The 5,740-nt window shown below is 50.3% G+C and overlaps 1 long non-coding RNA gene across 1 annotated transcript; it reads left to right on the top strand.

Moving 5' to 3' along the window:
• Positions 1 to 2,844: 2,844 nt before the first annotated feature.
• On the top strand, positions 2,845 to 5,136 carry LOC136004382 (uncharacterized). Its single transcript, XR_010608426.1, has 2 exons — positions 2,845 to 4,257; positions 4,769 to 5,136. It is a non-coding gene; the product is annotated as an uncharacterized LOC136004382 (long non-coding RNA).
• Positions 5,137 to 5,740: the final 604 nt, after the last annotated feature.

Here is a 5,740-nt window from a genome sequence, read left to right as displayed (position 1 = left end):
TTTTGACCTTTTTCGACAAGCCAATCCTCCACAACAGTGTGGCCGCAATGGGTGCTTGCTGCACATAGGGCAAAACCTCTTGACTATCCTTTCTGGCAACCGTTTCTGTTGGCACCAGCAAGGTGAGGACCCTCAGGCCCCCTTCCCAGTGCTTCATCATCTGATTACCTTTGAGGCTCAGTGTGAAAGGAAGAATAGGAATCACATCAACTCCAGCTACATGGTGTGTCTGTAAATAACCAGTCCTCATAGTTCAATACAGTTTTGCCACATCTAGACCTGCAGCTTCCAGCCAGGAGCATTGCAGCAAGAGCCCAGCTGCCCTAAAGCCTTGGAATGCTGCTTGTTCCAGTCAGTGAGCCCACCCAGATTCAGCTGGGGGGTTGTCCGTGCTGAGCCTTGGACCCATTCAGCTTTCTCTGCCCTCCATCATTAAATGGGTCCAATTTTGTCTTTGCAGAAGCTAGAGCAAACCTGTAAGGCAAGTGTCATGAAACCCATTTGGCTTGCTCTTGGGTCAGAGTGGCAGAAGTCAGTGAAGTTCTGTCTAAGCAAACCATACTGCTCCACTTCTAATCAGACCATAATTCCTTTTAAATGATGCAACTCTTTAAAAATAGATGAGGCCTAATTAGCAACAAGTCTAATCAAGAAAATGGATGGAAGCAAGGTGTGACATACCTTGAGTGAAGTGGAGGTAGGGCTGGAACCCTGCCATGGTTGGGGGGCAGTGAGGGGCCCCATAGCCCCTGGCATACCTTGCTGTATCTCTAGTGGAGATCCCATACCTCTGTGCCTGTGCTAGAGGGCACAGCATTTCCAAACGAGCCCTTTCCTCTTCCAAACATAGCTGGGGCATAAATACCCCACCACCACGGATCCTTCTGCAGGGTGGGTGAAGACATGACACTCATCTCTGCAGCAGACACCAGGCCAAGCAGGGTGTCATGCACAGGTGACACAGAACAAAGGGCTTGTACTCTGCCTGTGTTTGTGCTCAGCCAGAGTTTTTTATCCTGTCCTTCTCTGGCCTAGCCACTTAGGGCCACTGCAGCATCAGCTTGGTCTGTCCAGCCATGCCAGGTGGGATCTGTATCTCCACAGCTACTGACACCTCCCCACCACGACACTGCAAGCTATGACCAGATTAATGGCAACCAGTTTAATTTTGTGTCTGTAAATTAAGCTGTTTGACGATGTCCTGGGTTCAGCAGTAGCAGTCATTTTTCTCCTTCTTAGTAGCTGGTGCAGTGCTGTGGTTTTGACTTTCGGCCTGGGAATGGCGCTGATAACACCAATGTTTTAGTTACTGCTCAAATGTTTAGTCTGACCAAGGACTTTTGGAGTCTCATGCTCTGCCAGGGAGGAGGGGAAGCTGGGAGGAAGCAGAGACAGGACACCTGACCCAAAGTAGCCAAAGAGGTATTCCATACCGCAGCACGTCATGCCCAGGATGTAACTGAGAGTTACCCGGAAGGGCTAGTGCACTGCTGGGTGGGGCGAGTTATCGGTCGGAGGGTGGTGAGGTGTTGTATTCTCTTCCCTTATTATTTCCTTTATCAATATTATTATTGGAAGTAGCAGTAGTGATGTGATTTGTGTTATACCTTAGTTACTAAACTGTTCTTATCTCAACCCGTGGGAGTTACATTCTTTTCAATTCTCCTACCCATCCCTCCGGGAGTAGGGGGAGGGAAAGAAGGGGGGGAGTGAGAGAGAGACTGTGTGGCTGATTTATGGCTGACTGGGTTTAAACCACAACAGACAATTAAGCCAGTGATACAAAGAGACTTCCAGGAGTGAGAGGGACATTAACATGCTAATAGATCTTGCTGGTAGAAGGTTTACTTAGACACATCCCAGGGGGCAGATGGCAATTAACATCCTAAGAGACTCTTCTAGAAAGAGGATGCTAATTCAGATGTGCTGGGAAGAGAGATAATTTATTATTATTTTATGTAGCCCTGCAACCTCCCATTCAGAAACGCCTGAGATAGTTGAAGACAGGTAACTTAGGAAAACTAACAACAGCGAGGAACCTAAAAGTCATCCTGGAGCAACCTGAGGGGAGAAATATGGACAGGAGTGAGAGAGAAAATGCTGCAGAAACCATCCTGGTGATCAAGACAGGAGAGGAGAAGGAAACATGACTTCTCATAGGCACATCAAAGAAATTGGGCAGAAGAGATCAGACCTGCTGGCCTCACATATTCATTTCAGTAGAGCAAGAAGTGTGTGACTGTGGTAGGAGGGAGGTGATGGCTCTGAAACACCTTCCTACTCCAAAGAAATACTCATCAGAGCACATTGAGGCCACCCACTCTTTGGTGCACAACTAGTGCAAAACAGGAAGAGATTACACAAAATTTAGGATCAGGGACTTAAAATACAATGACCTTTGTGGTAACTGTACACAGGGAACTTAACACTACTGTCGTGGTTTAAACCCAACCACAAACCTCGATCACTCACTCCCCCCCTTCTTGCCCCCCCCTGCTCCTGGAGGGACAGAGAGGAGAATCAAAAAGAATGCAACTCCCACGGGTTGAGATAAGAACAGTTTAGTAACTAAGGTATAACACAAACCACTGCTGCTACCACCAATAATAATAGTGCTAAAGGAAATAACAAGAGGAAAGAATACAACACCTCAGCACCAGCTGACTGATAACTCGCCCCACTCCCCCCAGCCGAGCACTGACCGATACCTCGTCCAACCCTGCAGTCCACTAGCCCTTTGGGGTAACTGCCAGTTACCTCCTGGGCATGATGTGCTGTGGTATGGAATACCTCTTTGGTCAGTTTGGGTCAGGTGTCCTGTCTCTGCTTCCTCCCAGCTTCCCCTCCTCCCTGGCAGAGCATGAGGCTCAGAAAGTCCTTGGCCAGACCAAACATTTGAGCAGCAACTAAAAACATCGGCATTATCATCTCTCTTCCCAGGCAAAAAAAAAATGAAAATATAGCACTGCACTAGCTACTAAGAAGGAGAAAAACAACTGCTACTGTTGAACCCAGGACAACTACTCATAACCTTGACATGCCCTGGTTTAATGCTTGGGGGGGAAGAGTCCACCCCTGTTAGAATCATGCACATGCACCAACAGAACAATTTCAAATGCAGACTACCAGTTGCATTGTAGCTTGGCTACTGTGAGTTGTCAAACACATTGTAATGGTTTTCCACAGAAAATAGATTATGGGAGCCAGCTAACCTGCCTGACAAAGAGCAAACATATCATTGTATATAATCCATCATGTTCAGCTGCAGATTGAGACAAGGAGGTGCAGCAATAAAGAACACCTGCTTGTCAACTTAAACTTTGTTGGCAAGTTCCTGGAGTTTTCTCCTAATCAAGATATTAAATGCTGTTTTCAGAGCTAATTGAGCTATCAGAAGGGGAGTCTTACTCAGCAACAGCTGTAAAAGGAGGGAGCTGGTCTCTTTCCTCTCTGATGAATTTAAGATTGAAGAGGTCATTTCTTTCTTCTTTTCCCAGCCATTACAATTATGTAGGACATGATGTTAAGAGTGATAAAAATCCCAGAGCAGGGCTAGTTGTGTAATTACTGCTGCCCTAGTGCCAGGTCTCCCTGCCAACTCTCTCCTGTGCCTGCAGAAACCTGCTTGCTCCTCCTAGCTGTTAGTTCTCCTCGTGCCTACATCTGCTGGGGCGGACTGGCCAAGACTGGGTACCTGCCTGCACTGCAGGCCCTGGACAAGGCCTGGCTGTGGGAACTGTCTGCTCAAGGAAACTTGTCCAGGCAGACCTTAGCTTGGGGCTCATCTGCAGAAGACAGCCAGGCAGCTGGGACTGTGGCTAGACAGGCGCTATAGATTCGCCGTTGCTGTGGTAACCGCTCGGGCCATCCCGGTAACCCCCGCGCGGCGGGAGGCGGGGCCAATGGTTGTGGCCGCCATCTTGGAGCACGGTAGTTTGCTTACTGTCGGTCTCTTTTCAAGATGGTTGTTTGCTTTTCACTGGGTATTTGTGTCACCACTGAGTCATCCAGCTCCTGGTGAGGCGGCGAGTGCAACAGTTAGTTTCCGCGGCCTTCCTTTCAGCTGCTCTTAGGCGCCCGCTAGCTGCGGCCGCCCCTCAAAGGTCTCTAGGCAGGGTGGGGCGGCCGGTGGGTTCGTGGTGTTGTTGCTGCTGGCGGCGGCGTGCTCTGCCGCCTCTCCTGGCCTGGGCCCAGGCTCAGGCTCAGGCTCGCCCGCAGCCCGGTGATGCTGCCCTCAGCGCGGGACGTGGCCTGCAGGTAACGGGGCGGTGGCGAAGCCCGCGGAGTGGGGCCCCCGGGTGTGGCGGAAGGTGTAGTGCCGAGAAGTGGGGAGGTCCCTGCTGGAGCAGTCCGGTGCTGCCTCCTCACGGAGCCCGGCCCCTCGTCTCCTCCGGTAGCGTTCACCCGGGGAGGGCCTGGCCTGGCGCCGTGTCTGTGGGACCGGGAACACGGGAGGAGGAAATAAGCGTGGAGGTGGGGGGAGAGCTGGGTCCCCGGCGCGTGTTGCTCCGAGCCAGGGCTTTCCTTGGACAGTGCTTCGGGTTGGGTCGTCCCAAAGGTCTATCGTTGTAGTGCTTTATAGTAGTAACTTAGGATCATACTGTATGAAGATTGTGTCTAGACTTTCATAAGGAAGAAAAAGTTGGTTAAAAGGATTCCCCCCCGGACTTTGTGCTGGTGATAAAGGGTTAATAAATGTACAAAGAAGAATTCCTTGCTTAAACAAAAGTATTGTCTGTTGTAAACACCTATCATGCTTACTAAATAGAGCAAGGCACAAAATACTGATAAGGGGAGAAGACAGAGGCCTGGTTCTACTGATAAGCAACTATTGACAAAGAAATGCGAATGTCTGGAACTTTTGATAAGGGAGAGAAGCAGATGATTTATGGCTGAGATACCGACCAAACCCTAAAGCCATGCGCGAAGATTAAAAGGTGAAAACTTTAAGAAGAGGAAGACTCATTTACTTCATCTTGAGACCCCTGCCCATGACCAGAGGGGGCACTGCGCAGGCGCAAAGGACCTTCTAGCTCATTATAATACGAAGCGGAGACAGACACTAAATATGTATAGGCGTATCAGTAATCTAATGCATATGTATGCCTTAAGGGAATAAATGTAAAGGAAAAACGACCCTGGGTGTGCATACTTTGGAGGAACGATACCCATGCACCTCAGCACTGAATAAAGCATACCTACTTTACAACTCTAACGAGTTGTGGAGTCAATTCGCGTATCAATTTGGCGAGCCAGCCAGGAGGCCTCTGTTTGGCTGCAGGATCGGCTGAGGAGCGGACATCCTAGGAGCTCCCCTTCTCATCTGCTCACTGCGGGGGCAGGCAACAACCTGTGCTGGCTGCGGAGAAACAGTATGCTTGGAATTTAGGTACTTTAGGGGGCCTGTAAGGTGTACGCGTGGCCCAGGGCTGCTGGTAAGGCGTGCAGAGACGTCTGGCGCACAGTGGAGTTCCCCTTGGCAGGTAGGGCTTGCAAGCTGGGGGCTCGTCGACCGATAGCACGGCCGCGAGCTATCCTGAAGGCGGATCAGGTAGAGCCTGGGTTTTCGCTGCATCCCAAGTCTTGGGAGCCAGGACGGACCTGCTAAGGGAAGCAGGTGAAGGGTAGGGGAACCCACCAGGTCTCCGCTGCATCTCGGGTTTTGGGAGCCAGGACGGACCTGCTAATGACCGTGTAGAAGGGTAAGCGGAACCATAGTGTGAGTGTGTGGGATCCCATG

Source organism: Lathamus discolor, chromosome W (genome assembly GCF_037157495.1).
Source record: "Lathamus discolor isolate bLatDis1 chromosome W, bLatDis1.hap1, whole genome shotgun sequence".
NCBI lineage: Eukaryota > Metazoa > Chordata > Aves > Psittaciformes > Psittacidae > Lathamus > Lathamus discolor.
This window is presented reverse-complemented; position numbering and strand designations above follow the sequence as displayed.